This window comes from Protopterus annectens, chromosome 9.part0 (genome assembly GCF_019279795.1).
Source record: "Protopterus annectens isolate FY-2018-M chromosome 9.part0, PAN1.0, whole genome shotgun sequence".
Taxonomy (NCBI): domain Eukaryota; kingdom Metazoa; phylum Chordata; order Ceratodontiformes; family Protopteridae; genus Protopterus; species Protopterus annectens.
Genome location: NC_056743.1, coordinates 1,733,089,834 through 1,733,108,957, shown reverse-complemented (window position 1 = coordinate 1,733,108,957; position 19,124 = coordinate 1,733,089,834).

Sequence of the window (19,124 nt, the reverse complement as noted above, 5' to 3'; positions counted from 1 at the left end):
TGAATCAGCAAGTAATTTCATGCGGTAATGCTATGTGAGGTTATTCATTCTCCAGTTCTTGTTGCATTTTCAATATACAAGTATTTTTGCATTAACATACATTTAGGTAAGATTGGATACCTTTCAGACCTAATCATAACCAATTCCATTCACCTGTTTTTTTTTGTATTTTTTTTTTACTGGCAGTTAGTGCAAAGGCTGTTACTGAGCTGTTTCCTATGGCACAGGGTTTGATTTTCTCAGTCTTTGTTAGCCTTCAGGTTTGACTCCTGTCTTTCACTGATTTTAGGGCAGACCACTTGCTCCTCTGCTTTTTGACTGACTAGTGCTTCAGTTTGCTCATGTTTGCCATCTTTTCTCCTTTTGCTTGGATGAATAACTGCTGTTAGGCCTTTGCACTTTTATTAAACTGGGTGTTACATGAGGTGATTTTAATTCATCCAGTAATTTCTGTTCCCTATGTTCTCTAAGACTTCAACTGTATTCCCTTCTAGGACCATTGTTTGATTAGTCTGTGGGGCAGAATTGTAGTTCATAGGTGTTTACTAGGCTAATGACCGCAAGGGCCTTTTCATGCCTAGCCATACATCCCAAATCTCTGACAAGTTCTGCTAACATTAGCAAAGGCTATCTGCATCTTATAAATAGACTTGTTGACATATTATCAGTCTCTCCTGAGAGCACCTTCTGTTTGTATCTTGTAAAGGTCTAGGTGATACTGCTCATAGTACAGTGAAGAAAGGTAGGAACTGTAATAGACTTGCCTTCAGGAGCATAAAGCTATCACATAATCCTCAACTACTGGTCAGACGGAATGACGCCCGAGCAAAGGAATTTAAATCAATCTTGGCAAGCAGCAAGCCCTTTAGAGGAAGGGCCCAGATAATCCGAAAGGATTCGCAACAAAGACCCGATGAAGAAAGAGAGACAGTACAATCAACAGGGAGCTCATCCAAAGACGTGGCATCAGTCAAAAAAGGTGCAAAATGGGAATTACACCAAATGGAGATGAGGGAATCAATGTATAACACCACATATGTAAGTACAGTTTCATTATGTCAATTATCTCATGATGCTGGCAAACAACCTTTTTCACATAATCAAAGATGCAATGAGACCAGTGCATTTAATATTAATGAACAATTAAGCATTAATACTTCAAACGACATGACAGAAAGGTTAACCAAGCGGGGGAATGAACATGAAGTGATGAGAGCAGCTGTTGACCACCCACCATTAACTGGGAAAACTACTCATGTACCAACTCCTTCTCTCAGTGCTTTCTGGAATTCATAAACTCCAGTGCTCTGGATCAATTTATTAACACCCCCACCAGAGGCAACAATATCCTAGATCTAGTCATCACCAGTATGAGTGACCTGTGTTCCACACCTGAAGTCAATGCCTCATTGGTCGGATTAAGCTAATTACCCTAGATATCCACATCCTGCCTCCACCCCCCATTAAGGAAACCATGGTAAAAAATTTCTCTAAAGCCAACTTCATGCTTCTTAAGACAGAAGTGGTGAACGTTATGACACCCATGCAGATGGACAATACAGTTACGACTACTGAATCCTACACAATTGCACTTTATAAGCACTTACATGAGTGCATGGATCGTGCTATCCCAAACAGAACCAAGACGCTATCCTCAAAAAAAAGGAAGCCAATCTGGTGGTCTCCTGCCATAAACAAACTGTACAACAGAAGGAAGAATCTCTTGTAAAAGAGAGTAAAATCCCACGAGTGGAGGAGCTCCCTGGTCAGCCTCAGTAAGAAGCTGCGATCCCTGATAAAATCCTCCAAAGCTAGTTACAAAAACAAAATCGCCACTGACAACCACAAAGCATTCTATAGCTATGTCAAGAATCTCAATGGCAACACTCAGATCTGTTCTGAGTTACAGCACAATGGCACTAAATATACAGACCCAACTGATATTGCCAGCATCCTGGCAGATAGGTTCAATGCTAACTTTACCCCCCTCTCACCCCCTAAAGAGCCCATCTCTATACCAGAAGAATGCAAAGTTCCTGTAATCACGGCTGCACAGGTAAAAACCACACTCTCCAAAGCCAATAACACAGCATCCATGGGACCTGACAACATCCCAGGCTGCGTTCTACATGAACTACCGAACAAACTGGCACCCCACCTAAGTACCATGTTCAATCATAGCCTCACCTCAGGCATTGTGCCTGCTGAATGGCGCACAGCAACGGTTATCCCACTCCACAAGGGGGGAGCTACCATGAACCCTGGGAACTACCACCCCATTAGCCTGACAATCCTGGTCTGCAAGGCCATGGAACGTATCATCATGGAACTTATAAACAAAGACATTGGTAATCTCCAAACTCTGGATCCCACCCAGTTTGTATTTGTAAAAGGCAGACCATGTCTCCTACACCTGATAGACTTCTTTGAAGCAGTCAACAAAGCCGTAGACAAGGGTAAGGTGGATCACACAGCCTATCTAGATCTTGCCAAGGCTTTCGACACCATCCCCCACTCTGGAATTATAGATAAACTCACTAAACTAGGTATAAATCCCTATGTCACAAGATGAGTTGCCAACTGGCTCACTGACAGAACCCACACTGTGAAAGTAGCAGACTCCAAATATGACTTCAGACCAGTGACAAGTGGAGTACCACAGGGTTCAGTCCTGGGTCCTGTCCTGTTTGGTATCTACTTCTCTGAAGTACAGGCTAACACAGAAGGTCTTTGGCTAATGAAGTTTGCAGATGACTACAAATTAGGAGCCATAATCGAAACTCCTAACGATGTGGACATCCTACAAAAGGGCCTCACTGAGACAAATGCCTGGTGTCAAAGCCATGGCCTCAAGCTCAATGCCAAAAAGTGCATTGTCATCCCCTTTGGTAAAACTCTGTACCCATGAACTACAACATAGGCAGTAGTATACTTAACGCCGAAAGTGTGATAAGAGACCTTGGGACACAGGTGGACAGTAGTCTCTCCTTTGATAATCACATCGCAACAGTAGTCAGGAAATCCTTCTACATGGCACACCTCATCACAAAAGGTTTCTCATCCAGAAAAAAAGAGGTCATTGTTCCCCTCTACTCATCACTCATTAGACCCATTATAGAGTACAACGCCCCTTTTGGTATGTACCTCACAAGACATCTACAACAACTGGAAAGGCCGCAGAAATACCTCACAAAGAGGATTACTGGCCTCAAACAGATGCCCTACGCAGACTGTCTCAAAAAACTCCAGCTTTACTCCGTCACATATCACCTACTCAGAGGTGATCTCTGCCTAACATACAAAGCTATGTCAAACCCAGAGCTGTTGGACATGCTCCACTTAAAGAAATCCCAATCCCTCCCAGCTACATGCTCTAGGGACCTAAATCTTGTCACCACAATAAACAGAACATGCTGGAGGGATAGATTCCTGTCCCAGAGACTTCCCATACTCTGGAACAAACTATCTATCTATATCAAACAAAGCTCCTCAATAGCACTCTTCAAGAAAAATCTTGATGATTGGATGGGAAATAGGAAATTCACCCAGGGGATCACCTCTGTGGCTCTGCTCGACAGTGGCACAGGAAAATAATTTTCTTGAGTGGCAAAAGCCATGGTACCTTTTTGACTGGGCTTGTATAGGCCCCAGTGCTGATGGCCTAGTACCTACCTATGAACCTATAAACCTATGGAGTTTGTTCAACCCCCGTCATAGTTAACTTTTTTTGCGACTGTGAACAAGTTGGGGAAGAGCGTTTGGATGAAAAGGTTGAATTCAGTTTGAACACAATATATGAGCACTATAACAACAATGGTAAAACAGTTCTTGATTTACAGCAAAGTGATAGAGGTTTTAACAGTAATGTTAATAGTTTCATTACCGCTACGGACAGTAGTTTGTTGGACGAGTGTTTATTTAACAAATGAAACCATGGACACAAGTGGTGGAATATTGTGTAACAACATAGTAACATCTTCTAATGTTGATTTTAACCAAAATAGGGGAATGTGCATTGAGGAGCATTTAAATGTGAATGAGCAATGTGATTTTTATAACTCTGACATAGAGTTGACTGGTGAATTGAGGGTAAATGATGAAATTATTTTTTCAAGTCAATTTTTCAATGAAGTACAGGAAGTTTGCAACATAAATGTTTTGAGTAAACCTGAAATTATAACTAATAATTATGGTGATTTTAAGGTTTACAATTACTCTAAAATTACTTTAAACATTGAACATGCTAATTTACTATCTAAGGGGCTTACATGTAGAAAAGGGAAAATAACAGAAACATTAACAGACTTGAAATTATTTTTTCATAAAATGAACTTAAGAATGTGGTTCATAGAAAACCTAGTAAATTCAACCCCCCAAGTAATCAAATGGTAGCATCATTTGAAAAGCCTGTGAATTAGATATAAGGGAACATCTGAAAAAATCAAGGAAAGGGGATTACATGAACATGGCCAAGAACGAATGCCATTTATTAAGTGGGTTGGCAGATAATAGAGCAATACGTATAATGAGGCTTGATAAAGGTAATGGGGTGGTAGTAGTAGATAAAAATGATTATATAGATGTAATGATGGGCATGTTACTGGAAGACAACTATATTGAAAGTAGCATTAATGAGATTAATGATGCAAATTTAAAATTGGACCTGATGTTAGATGATATGTTATTTCAGGGGCAATTAATTGAAAATGAATATGAATTCTTAAGGAACCACAGCCCAGTGGTCAGCGGTATATTCAGGATTCCCAAATTGCACAAAAGCCTGGATAACATCCAATTCAGGCCTGTTGTTGATGGTAAACTAAGTAAAACATGCTTCATTAGCCAATACCTGGATTATTATATGCAAAGAGGCTTAGGCACCTTTGCATATATAACCAAAGACTCTTGGAATTTTTTGGAAAAGTTAAAATCAGTCAACATAACAGATAACACTATTCTTCTTACAATTGATGTGTGCAATTTGTTTTCAGTCATTCTTCATGCAGTAGGATTAACTTGGCTGGAAAATCAATTGATTCAAACTGGCTTATATGATCAAGATCAGGTTAACGTGTTTATTACTTTAATGGAAGCTGTGTTACATAATATTTTCTGTACTTCGAAGGAGATTTTTATAAACAGGTAACAGGAGTGGCAATGGGAGCCGCATGTACTCCCATTTATGCCAATTATATAATGTCCTTCTGGGAACAGCAGTATGTGTTTCCTAGTGTATACAATAAATATATAAAGCAATACATGTGCTTGTTGGATGATATTTTCATTTGGGAAGGTGGAAGACAGCAACTTGAGGTATTTATAAATTATATAAACAACACTGTGGATTTTCTAAAATTCACCCACCAATTTGATATGGAAACAATATCATATTTGGATGTTAAATTGACAGTAGATAGAAACCACAAGTGTTTGAGATCCAGTATTTACAGGAAAACTACATTTTCCAACTCTTATTTGGACTATAATAGCTGGCACCCTCACTACCAAAAAAGATCAATTGTAATGGGTCAAATGGTGAGGGCAGCCAGAATGGTCAGTGATGGTCAAGAATTCCTGAAAGAATGGGAATTCATGACCATGATGTTTAAAAGAAAAGGCTACCCAGAAACTTTATGTATAAACATTATGAATTAAATTAAACATAAAAGAGAAAATGCTATTTATAAGTCCATTTTAATGGCGAGTACAGGTTTATTTCAAGATAAAGTTACAGGTCAAAAACGAAAAACCAATACAGAAAATAGGGTTCAAAGTTTATTGTATGTCACCACTTTCAATCAGGATGCAGACTGGTTGGTGTGGATGGTTAAGAAAAACGGGGGTATTTTACAATTAGATAAGAATGTTGGAACTAGAATAGGGGGTGTCCCTAAGTTTGTATTTCGAAAGGATCAATCCTTCAAGGAAATACTGGAGAAAGGAACACATCAAGAGTCAAGTATAGGTGGTAGAGTTTTAGGTAACTTTAAGTGTGGTAGGTGTAATACATGCAAATATATCATGGAAACTAACACGAATATTAGAGTGAATAATCAATTGATTTCTGTCTTAGGGCACTATGATTGTTATTCTTGGAATGTGGTATATTCGGCTAAGTGCCAAATATGCCCTGTATTTTACGTTGGTAAGACTTATAGGCACTTTAGAGAAAGAATAAAAGAACATGTATTGGATGTTAGGCATCTGAAGTCCACAAATGCTTTAGCTAGGCATATTGCTGTACATTTGGAGCATAGTTTTAAATTTTGTGTTATTCAACAGATCAGAAAAGATATCCAGGGTAAGTTATTTGACGTCCATTTAGACATATGTGAATTAAAGTGGCAGCTAAGATTGGACGCTCAGAATTACCCTGGTATTAATGATAGTATTAGTAAAGCTTAAGCACACTTTGGGTAAAAAATAAAAAAATATAAAATAGTATTTATGAGTATTAATGTTTTTAAATCAAAAATTATTTTCTTTTAAAGACATATATATTTTTTATAACACCAATATTTTTGTATATCCTTTGTGTACATTTTCAATTTAACATTGATAATTCAATAATCTTGAACTAACTGAATATGTTATTTAAATGTTAGTATAAATATATAGTGTAAATTATTTTTAGAATTCAAATAGTAAAAAAAGCTTTTATAAGGGACATGAATTCTGGTAGGATTCTTTTAAATAGTTAATTGTTTAATTGATGAAGGATTTTGGTGAATTGGTTGGGTATATAAACCTGAGTTTTTAAATGTTTTATTCTTCTGATGAAGTCCTGATAGAGTGGATAAAACCTAGGTCAACATTATTCTGGTATTATCGTATCCATAAATAAAGTGTGGTTGGTCAACTGTTCTTCAAGTTTTTTGCATTGTTGGTCTATCGGTTACAAGTTTTTGCAAGGTGTTTACTAGGCTAACGACCACAAGGGCCTTTTTAAGCCTAGCCATACATCCCAAATCTCTGACAAGTTCTGCTAACATTAGCAAAGACTATCTGCATCTCATAAATAGACTTGTTGACATATTACTAGTCTCTCCTGAGAGTACCTTCTGTTTGTATCTTGTAAAGGTCTAGGTGATACTGCTCATGGTACAGTGAAGAAAGGTAGGAACTGTAATAGACTTGCCTTCAGGAGCATAAAGCTATCACATAATCTTCAACTACTGGACAGCTGTTCCACTTTGGAGATGTGAATATAGTCACCACTCTTTTTGTGTGTGCCTTGCTGGAACTTTTCTCCTAGAGTCTCCACTAAGAATGGGCCATTGTCTCAGATGTACTAAGTCAGTTATCAAAGCTGAACTGTGATGTATCTAGTGTTTGCAGGTTGCCTATTTCCTCATATATTACGCCCATGATGAGTACTGGCCTGGCCCCACTGTAGGAATGTTTCTGTATTATGAGGATTATACACTGTCATTTATTTCCGGTTCTAGCACCAGTGCACCTACCAGGACTGGGCACCCTTTTAGCCTGGTTCTTGTTGAAACCCACTATCATTTTTAGTTTTTGACCTACTTCTGGTGCAGTGTGGGTGATGGCATTTATAGTAAGTTCTGAACCTTGTGGTTTATTTCCTCTTAGGTTACAGACATAGCTTTAGAAAGCTTTGTGGCTGTCCTCTGCCTCAGAAGCAATTTTTTCCTTCAAATGTAGATTTTGAAGCATTAATTAACCCTCTTAGCTCCTTGTTTACATTACTCAGGGGCTTTTAGTATGTATGCTTTGTTCCTCTTATGGTAAATTCAGTTGAAGGTGATGATTTTTGCTGTACATAACTGACATACCTGTACCTCTTTTTTCTTTTTATGCATTTAAAATTTGAGTTCATATGCAGTTTTCTTTTGTATATCTTATAACAGACAGGTGCATTTTCTGAGTTATTAGAAATGACACAGAGAGCATGAACGTTTGCCTCATGTAAGTCATTACAAATCTTTATCTACTTTCCTACATTCTTTTCTCTTTGAATTTTTTAAAGTCCATGTTTGTCTTTTTGGATTATAAAAAAGAAACTCTAATACACAGCATAGTTTTGGGAGGCATACACTCTGGTGTCTGGAACCATCTTTATTCTGCTACTGTGCAGGTCATCTCCAGCCTTAGTTACATTGGAATGGTATTTAGGATCATAGGATCATAGATGAATACTAAGTTAACTGCCATGAAGGGGCATTGTAAGCCTACCTAACAGCCCAAGCTCAGACTCAAACCCTGTACTATGTGTCTATAAGAGACGGACCTTAATTATAATCATGTGATGTAAGTAAGCAAAGTGAAATTAATCTAGTTGTTCTGGTATCTGGTTCCATCTTTATTCTCTTACTGTACCACAGTAAGTGGCTCATCTCTAGCCTTAGGTGACTACAGAATAGTGTTATAATGTCAGAACCTATGTCCCTAGTGTCCCATCCTAAGCAATACATTTGAAAACTCAATTTGCCTCTTTTTTCTGATATTAAACAAGTTGGTCGCATCAAGACCAAATAAAGGATCTCCTATTCAAAACAGAATCTAGTAGCTGTTGTGTGTAATGAAGCTGTGTTTCTTCTTGATTGCTATACCTTGTCTAACTAATGGAAGTAGTTGATTTCTGTTTCATATAATTTTCTTTTTTGCATATTTTAGCCCATATTTTGAGATCTGTCATAATATACACATCAGATAGTATTAGCATGTTGTAAGATTCCTGTATAGTCATTGTGTAACTTTGAAATGAGTCAGTTGCTTTCTTTTTGACTATTTCAGTGGGTACAAAATCTTGAATCAGAACTGTATAGATTTTATTACATCTAAAGTCAGTACAGCAACAAGTAGGATTATACCCCTTTGACTTATTTGACCTGTAGTGCTTGTAAAATTATCAGGTTTCTCTTTGTGTTCAGCATTATCATAGTTGTATTATTTTCTTGGTGTTTTCACTGACCTACTTATAGCTGTTGAATTATCTAAAAGAACATGAACAGCAAATGCATATTTATGTTTTGGTTGCTATTTTTGATTAGCTTGACTTGTTTAGTAACGAAGAAGGTCTGTGACTTACATTTTTTGCTGTTTATTAACCTGTTTGTATACTGCGAAGAAGTTAAACCAGATTAGGTCATTAGCAGAAAGATATCTTGTCTGATTTATAACATAGATAACCAAATAACCTCTTGAAAGTCCAACCACTTCAGATAAAAATAACAGTAACCAGCCACACAGCTCGAGCAAGACGTTGATTCAGTAGGCACACGCTCTTTTGCTGATAAAAACACAGGTTTATTTCCACAAGTAAAATCTTCCTATACAACGATCTATTGGTTAAGCGCTTTCATCTGAGTACCTCAGATTTCATCAGAACCAAGATTTACTCCTTCAACTCTCATTTTAAAATAAAATTGGCGCCAAAATTATCAAAGTGTGTGCTTTGTTAAAGATACACGTCAGAAACCTTATAAAATAGAATGCCTAAAACTGGTTACAAAAAAGTTACCCTGTAAAAATCATATAAAATGTTTAAAAAACATACTATTTATACAAATTGTGTTGATATATATGTGCAAAAATGCAAAAGTACAAAAAAGTATAAAGAAAATGTAGAATGTTTCATGATAGACCATCCCAATTCATTTTTAACATAAATTATATATGATATAATATAAAATTCAGAATTATACATTTTGATAACATTCCTATGCTAAAGTTGATGAACTTCCACTATTTTGCACTATGCAAAACAATGCGTATAAATATAAGAATAAAAATATAAAACATGAAAGTGAAAACTGTGTAGGCATCAAAAAGAATATTACTTAACCCCGGTCCAAGATTTAATGATGATATTATTAGTATTAAGCCATTTTTAATCTTGGACCGGGGTTAAGTAATATTCTTTTTGATGCCTACACAGTTTTCACTTTCATGTTTTATATTTTTATTCTTATATTTATACGCATTGTTTTGTATTGTGTATAATAGTGGAAGTTCATCAACTTTAGCATAGGAACGTTTATCATAATGTATAATTCTGAATTTCATATTATATTATACATAATTTATGTTAAAAATGAATTGGGATGGTCTATCATGAAACATTCTATATTTTCTTTATACTTTTTTGTACTTTTGCATTTTTGCACATATATATCAACACAATTTGTATAAATAGTATGTTTTTTAAATATTTTATATGATTTTTATAGGGTAACTTTTTTGTAACCAGTTTTAGGCACTCTATTTTATAAGGTTTCGGACGTGTATCTTTAAGAAAGCACACACTTTGATAATTTTGGCACCAATTTTATTTTAAAATGAGAGTTGAAGGAGTAAATCTTGGTTCTGATGAAATCTGAGGTACTCAGATGAAAGCGCTTAACCAATAGATCATTGTATAGGAAGAATTTACTTGTGGAAATAAACCTGTGTTTTTATCAGCAAAAGAGCGTGTGCCTACTGAATCAACGTCTTGCTCGAGCTGTGTGGCCGGTTACTGTTATTTTTATCTGACGTGATTTATAACATAGAATGATTTCCTCACTAGTATAGACATGTGATGGTCAAAGGCTAGATTAATGTGTGTGTGTGTGCCCCCAAGTCCCTGACTATTGAGTGAACTCTTAGGGATGCAGTGTCAATATGATAATTACAAGAGCTGGCTGACTTCCTGGGGGATACTGTTATGTATTTCTTGGCAAGTTCATGTTAGTCCATGGCTCAGATGCCAGTTATTTGTCTGTGTTAGTCATTTATGGAGAGCATTTGTGGCAGTGTTTCATTTGAGGATGTGCACATAGTTTAAGAATGCCTTGTGGTTGTCCTTGGCCTGGTAGGACAAATGTACCTCAGATTTGGCTTTGGTAGTTTTTGTTTGTTTTCAGATGTGTTTGTTTAGTTTTAGATGGCTTTTATCTTGCGGGGTGCTGCACCTCCTACTTTTGGCCATGATTTTAATTCTTCTGTTACACAGCCTAATGATGTTGTGATTCCACCAAGGGTGGCTGTTATTTTTTTTTTGTTTAGCTGTTAGGTTGCATGGTCAATATTTCCAATAATACGTGGGTTTCATGGGTCATAGAGGGGGACCTATATCTTGCATGTAAGTGCTATGGGATTTGGCTTATGGTACTTTGAAGATGGAGAAGCTCAAGTTCATTGTCCTGTTTGATGTGCTATGAGTCCTATACAACCACCTTTAGTCCCTGTCGGTATAGTAGCTGGTCAAACGTAACTGAAAGGTAACAGTATACAAAGTAAACCTGATCTGACCATTACGTCCTTTATTTCCTTGACTCCATAAAACATTTGCACGTAGAGTCTTTGGTAGCTTACATATTTTTTATTTATTTATAATTCTTTACTGGGGTGTTGCACTGATTTCAGTGGACCACAGGCACTAGTTCATGTAAATAGTATTGTTTCAATCTTTGCTGTCAGCCACAAGTGCTCTTTGTAGCATTGCAATGTGCCCAGTAATAATGACCCCTGCAATTTGTATGGAGTTAACATGTATCCCTGGGATATCTTTATGCGATTGTAGATTATGTTGTTATAAGACCCCCTTTCTCCTACTACTATTGGAATGTTTTTTCTTCCACATTGCTGTCATTCTGCCTGCAAATCCTCATATTTTATGAAATGAGTGTTCCAAATGATTCAGAGTGCCAGTGCTCAAACCGATGCTATGCTGAAACCGAGCATAAAGTTTTTTTTTTTTTTTTGCATCTGAATGTTGCCATTCCTCAACCAGATATTTTGGACTATATTTCTGCCTTATGTACTTCTGTGTTATTGTAACAAGAGGAATGGTTAGGTGACAGCATGGATTACTACTTTTTGGATTAATTTGTAGACAGATCAGCCAGATAAGTTTGAAATGTTTTTGCTTGGTTTATTGCATTTCTGATTATACTCAGTAGTTGCCGGAGTGAGATAAAGGTTATTATTTGGTTGTGAAGGAAGTGTATGTGTAATGTACAATACCTGTAAGTACTGATGTCTTTAGTGCACTGGCTGGACATTGGGCTGTCTTTGGGAGGAGATCCCTTAGGTTATGAATACTACAATACTGAAGAGACGGATCTCTGCTGTTATGATAACATTAAACACAACTGTACTTTCTGTGGTGCCATGGCCTAATTCCCTTAGTATGAATACCTCTTTGTGTCTTCCTTGGGAAGTGTCCACTGATATACTGAGTCTAACCAATTGCTTGGGAAGTGAAGTGAACATCAGAGTACTTGACCACAGCATTTTGTAATGTACACACACAATTGTAATATGACTCATTCCTCATTGCTTGGTATCTTGCCAACATACAGGTAGGAGGAAGGGCTCAGTAATAACTGTTATACTATTTTTACTGATTAAGTGAATCACAATGTCCTTGTCGTAACACATTATAATGACTCTGTGTAACATAACAGCAGCAGAAGGTAATATAATGAATCCCTACTCAACAGGCAATTATCACCTGTGTCTGAGCATGCATGACTTTGCAAGTCATTAGCACAGTGCAGTTACAATATAGCACTGAGTCATTATCACTTTTTGGGCAAAACTGTCAGCAGCTGTCACTGTTATTCACATAACTAGAAGTTGTTATCACATTGATGAATGCACAACTCAGATTTGGCTTTTTCTCTGCTTGCAGTCATTGCAATAACCCCCCCCCCCCACACACCACTTTCATTTATGTCATTTAAACAATTTGAAGAAATGTAAGAAATCTGCGAGGAAAAATGTCGACATCCTGTGAAAATCAGGACACTTGAGAGTTATGACAGGGAATAGGGATACATTTTTAATTGCTGTTTTTTCATGAGAAAGTTGCTGGAATAAGAGGATTTGTAGTGTACTGTATGAAGGATAAGAATATATATGTTATTTACTGCCTTGCATCCTCTGATTTGCCAGAAAACAACAAATTCTTTTTACCTATAAGGCAATGACAATATCCATGCGCATATGTTGTATATATTTATTTCAGACTATCATGCACTGTTGTGGTAAAATATCTCCTGTGCTTTTGAACTGTGAACTCATTTTGTTGCATTACTGATTATAGTCTTGTTCTTTTTATTTATCATTAAATATATTTAAACCTCCCTTTGTGGGTGAGATGTGAGAGGCATATTTCAGTTGTTAAACTATTTTCATATCTGTTTGTTGAGCTACCCAGGGTGTAAGGTAGCTGGACACACACACACACACACACACACACACACACACACACACACACACACACACACACACACACACACACACACATTAATATTTGTGTGTATGTATGAGATTGATATATATACATATATATATATATATATATATATATATATATATATATATATATATATATATAGTAAGAGAGAGAGAGAGAGAGAGAGATGGATATAGATAGATATAGATAGATGGATAATGTGTGTGTACCATCCCTTTTTTTTTTTTTTTTGTGGATACGAGCTAATGTTCTTGTTCTTTTCATAGGACTGTTTAGCCATGTTTATTCCTTTCACCTTAATGAACTATGTATCTGACTGGCTGTTGATTATGGATATTTATGCTCTGTATATTTGTGAAGTACTTCACTTGAACATTGTATCATGTATGGATTTCCTGTATCATGCAGTCAATACATAGTTTTCTGGTGCATTGCTTATCATGTGCCTCTCTGCAGGTATATTACATCAGAATGTTGTATATCATTGTATTTTTCAGGTGTGATTTCAAGTGTAAAGCAATATAGCCACCACTGAAGATGCCATCTGTTGAGGACAAAGCAAGCAACATTTATTTGTTGGGTGAGGAAACTGACTCTGATGGTTCTAGCAGTGGTTCAGACAATGGTATGTACCTTGATGCACCAGATAATGCCAACCAGAGTGAGGATGAAGATTATGACACAGAGGATGAGATTCCACTCGCATGTCAATGTGAAAAGGCCATTGTCTGTGATACGGATTACGCCCCTGTGCCTGCCATTCCTGAAAGACCACTATGAGTTCCCAAAGCAGACATGACCAGTAATTGTGATACTAACCATAACAGTGAGGATGAGGTGCCACTTGCACACCTAAGGATCATGGCCACACATGATGGCAACCCAGTGCAGTCAGAGTATGATGCAGACGATGACTTGTCTTTATCTGTGTTCAAGAAAGCATGTGGTATGACTGACACAACTATGCAGTCCTCCACAGTGCATGGCACTGCAAGTGCTGAGAAGGGTGTGGATGTGCCTTCGACTGTGCATGATGTGGAAAATAGTCCAGAGTATGGTGATTGGGATGGAGAAAATCCATTAGATATGAGTCCAAGTAGCTCCTTGTCAGGCAATGATATGGTTGTGCCTCAGCAGGGAACATGTGTTAGTAGTTCACTAACAACTGCATGCAGTACAGTTGCTACTGGCATTGAGAGAGCACCATCTCTTAACCCTTCAGCCTTTTCCATTTCCAACTGTTCCACATAACCCAGTTGAGTATGCCGAGCATGCCACCATGTAAGATCAAGTGGGAAAAACACCTCCAAACTTTACACATTGAGGAATTTGTAGGACCAGTAGGACCAGTAAATCACTTGGGCTCAGATAGCACAGAGATGGACTTCCTGAATTTGATGTTCCCAGAGGAGCTGTACACCCATATTGCTAATGAAACCAATCCCTATGCTGCACAGAGGCAAGTCGCAGCAGGCAAGGTTGATACGCGGTGGAGTCCTGTTTGCCCAGGAGACATACGCGCATTTCTAGGTGTCAGAATATACATGTCTGTTGTACATGTTCCTGAATACAGGCAGTAATGGGAAATGCACCATGTATATGGTTGCTTCCCAATAGCAGAGTACGTGACCAGAGATAGGTTTGAAAAAATTCAGCAGTACTTCCACTGCAACGATAACAGCCTGAGGCTACCACAGGTCTCTGGGGGTCATGACAAGCTAAATCACGTATGGCCAATATTGGATGCAGTACTTCATGCATGCAGGACATGTTACAATGTGCATCATGAGGTGGCTGTAGACAAAGCCATGGCTGGCTTCCATGGACACTTGACATTTAGTCAATTTATGCCTGGTAACCCCGAGAGGTATGGCAATAAGGTGTGGGTGTTAACAGACTCTCTACCAATGGGTATGTATGTGAATTCCAGGTATACAGTGGAAAAACAGAGCAGAATACAGAGATCAGACTAGCACACAGAGTTGTGGTTGACTTAACTAGGGGACTGATTTGCAAGAAACATCACATTTACTTTGATAACTTCTTTACCTCTGTTCCACTGGCACAGCAATTGCTGAAAGATGATCTATACTCTTGTGGAACCATGTGCACCAATAGGTCAGGATGGCCTCTAACATTCAACAGACAGGCCATCAGAAAAGCAGCTCAAGGCTACTACAAGCAATTGCAGAGTGGACCACTGCTAGCTACTGAATGGAAGGATAGCAACCCAGTACTCCTCCTATCGACTAACTGCAACCCAACCTTGCTAGTCTCCATCACTCACAGGAGAAAGTGTGATGGAAGCAAGGCATCAGTGCCATGTCCACCAGTTGTAAACATGTACAACAGTTACATGAATGGGATGGACTGAGCAGATCAGCTCAGGATACAGTATCCCACTGCCAGAAAGGCCCACAAATGGTGGCTGTACTTGTCCTGGTTCTTATGGGATGTGGCCATTGTCAATGCTTTCATTATATTCCATGAAAGTAACAGCCAACAGCAACTGTCACGCTCTAGACATGCTATTCCAGCAACACAGTTACAGTTCCAAAGGAACCTAGGCTAGCATCCACTTGACAGTTACATGAAGATGAAAAGATGCACTGAGATTGCTGTCCCAGAGGCTGTGAGCTGATTTGAGCATGGTTTTCACTTTCCGGTGAAATGGCATAAATCAAGATGCAAAAACTGTGCCAGTAAGGGAAAACATGCTGAGCCATCATGGTGGTGCCTGACTTGCAAGGTCAACCTGTGTGTCGAATGCTTTGGTGAGTACCATGGCCATAAATTTCTTGTGGGTTACTGATGCCAGGAATGGCACATGTTGCAATGCACAAGACAAATCAAGATGGGTATGCTTTTGTGTTGGTGGATGCATTGCGGGGGGGGGGGGGGCATACCTAGCCACCATGGATTTTATGATCCACCTGGATTGCAGTTGCGAACTTGGAGAGTCTTCAGCTTTGTCCCATAGTGCTGCTGTCATAGGTGAACATGACCTTGGGGGTTCCACTGTGGTGCAATGTTTCCCTCCGAAAAAGGACACATGCAAAAAGACAAAGTCTGGGTCAGTCTTAGTCTTTTCACATGTTGCCTGGGGCAGTCTTAGTCTTTTCACATGTTGCCTGGGGAAGTCTTAGTCTTTTCACATGTTGCCTGGGGCAGTCTTAGTCTTTTCACGTGTTGCCTGGGGCAGTCTTAGTCTTTTCACGTGTTGTCTGGGGCAGTCTTAGTCTTTTCACATGTTGTCTGGGGCAGTCTTGGTCTTTCATGTGTTGCCTGGGGCAGTCTTAGTCTTTTCACGTGTTGTCTGGGGCAGTCTTAGTCTTTTCACATGTTGTCTGGGGCAGTCTTAGTCTTTTCATGTGTTGCCTGGGGCAGTCTTAGTCTTTTCACGTGTTGTCTGGGGCAGTCTTAGTCTTTTCACGTATTGTCTGGGGCAGTCTTAGTCTTTTCACATGTTGTCTTGGTTGAGCTCTCCTCTCAGTCTCCCTCCCTTCAGGTGTAGTAAGTGTATGTAAGTCAGGGCAAGACCTTTTACATTAGCTCTCCCCTTTGAGTCCTTATGACCATTGCCGAAAAGACATGTAAATGGAAAAGGCAGAGGTAAAGCAGAGTGACTCACTGTGCTTTTTTCCTGTACATGTGCCCTTGCTGTGCCCCCTTGTCAGTTACTGGCCAAGCCCTTCAGCACCAAGGCCAGGAAGGTCCCTCTTCAGTCTTTTCTGCCAACTGTTCTTGTGTTGGTGGATGCATCACGGGGGGCATACCCAGCCACCATGGATCTTGTGATCCACCTGTATCACAGTTGGGAACTTGGAGACTCTTCAGCTCAGTCCCATAGTGCTGCTGTCCTAGGTAAGCATGGCCTTGGGGATGCCACTGTGATGCATTGTTTCCCTTCGGGAAAGGACACATGAAAAAAGATACAGCCTGGGTCAGTCTTGGTCTTTTGACATGTTGCCTTGATGTAGCTCTCCACTCAGTCTCCCTCCCTTCAGGTGTAGTCAATGTGTGTAGGTGAGGGTAGTAAATGTATGAAGGTCAGGGCAGAAATTAGTGAGTTACTTCAGTCCCTCATCCCTTAGGTCCATTGGTGAATGGGCACATATAAAGAGAAAAGGCAGAGGTAAGGCAGAATGCTGACACTAAAGGAGGTCATGAGACAATAATGGTATCAGCAGTCTGAGTGGGCAGCCATCACAGCTATGGGACACTTCAGATAACTAACATGTGGAACTCCATGCCTGTCCTTGGCATATTAGTGGAGCAGCAGTCCTTACCCTGCTTTTTCTCTTTACATGTGCCCTTTCTGTGCCCCTTGTCAGTGTCCACTCATGCAGTATTTCAGGTAAGGTAAGTCTGTCTTCTGCTGTTCTGTGATCACTGGAAAGGGAGCAGCCAAAACACTAAGCTGTCCCATTGCAGAATCTTGTGTTGGTGGATGTATCACAGGGGGCATACCCAGCCACCATGGATCTTGTGATTCACCTGGATCACAGTTGGGAACTTGGAGACTGTTCAGTTCAGTCCAATAGTGCTGCTGTCCTAGGTATGCATGGCCTTGGGGGTGCCACTCTGATGCAATGTTTCCCTCTGGGAAAGGACACATACAAAAAGACACAGCCTGGGTCAGTCTTGGTCTTTGGACATTCTTGACATGTTGGCTTTATGTAGCTCTCCACTCAGTCTCCCTCCCTTCAGGTATAGTCAATGTATGCAGGTGAGGGTAGTAAATGTATGAAGATCAGGGCAGCAGTTAGTGAGTTACTTCAGTCCCTCATCCCTTAGGTCCATTGCTGATTGGGCAGAGGTAAGGCAGAGGTAAGGCAGACTGCTGGCACTGAAGGAGGTCCTGAGACAATAGTGGTATCAGCAGTCTGAGTGGGCAGCCAGCACAGCTATGGGACACTTCAGATAACCAACATCTGGGGCCCCATGACTGCCCTTGGCATATTAGTGGAGCGGCGGTCCTTACCCTGCTTTTTCTCTTTACATGTGCCCTTTCTGTGCCCCCTTGTCAGTCATTTTTTGTAATTTGGTGTTTTCACGAGTAGTAGGTATGTCCCTCTGAAGCGTCATCACCACTTATGTACCTAATGCAAAGAATACAGCCCCTGTGGATAGGATGGAAGATTAGGAGGGGCTAACCAGGTAATGCATATGATATACATATATATGTAGTCTTCCAATACATCTATCAAATATCAGTAGTAATCTGTTTGCATTTTCTTTCCCCTGCAAATTTGTCCACCTTCTGATATTGACATGGCTTCATGACTAGGAGAACAACAAGTGAGAGTGTGGGTATGTGGCCATTCCTACATTCCCTGGGCTGCCAGCCATGCCTCCAAAACTGAAAACCGGTACAACTTGAGCTTCCCCACATACAGTGTGAAGGTATACTGGATTGCAGGAAGAGGTATGCATTGGAGCGGACTACTGCAGTTGTTGGAAGAGAAGTGTTCCATCTATCCTGAGCTCGACATTCTTGTGATGCACATTGGAGGGAATAATGTCATCAGTCAACCACTCGGAAGGCTATGGTTTCAAATCACAGCAAATTTTAAACACTTGCAGTCTTGGTGGCCAGGCTTGTCATTTTGTGTAGTCTGATATAATTCCTCAACAGATATGGAAAACAGCAAACAGTCAATGGGCAGCTCACAAGGCCAGATATTTACAGAATGGGTTCATGCATGACTTGATGCACAGGGTCGGTGGATCTACAATCTACCATGACAACATCACCGCCGAAGATGTTCACCTGTTCAGAAGGGATGGCATTCACCTAGCTAGGGAGGACATTGCGTTGTTCTTGACTGACCTCCACAATGGCTTGAGGAGAGCTATGCAGGATTGGTAACATGTAGCTAGTGAGAAGAATGGAAAACACCCATGACCAAGT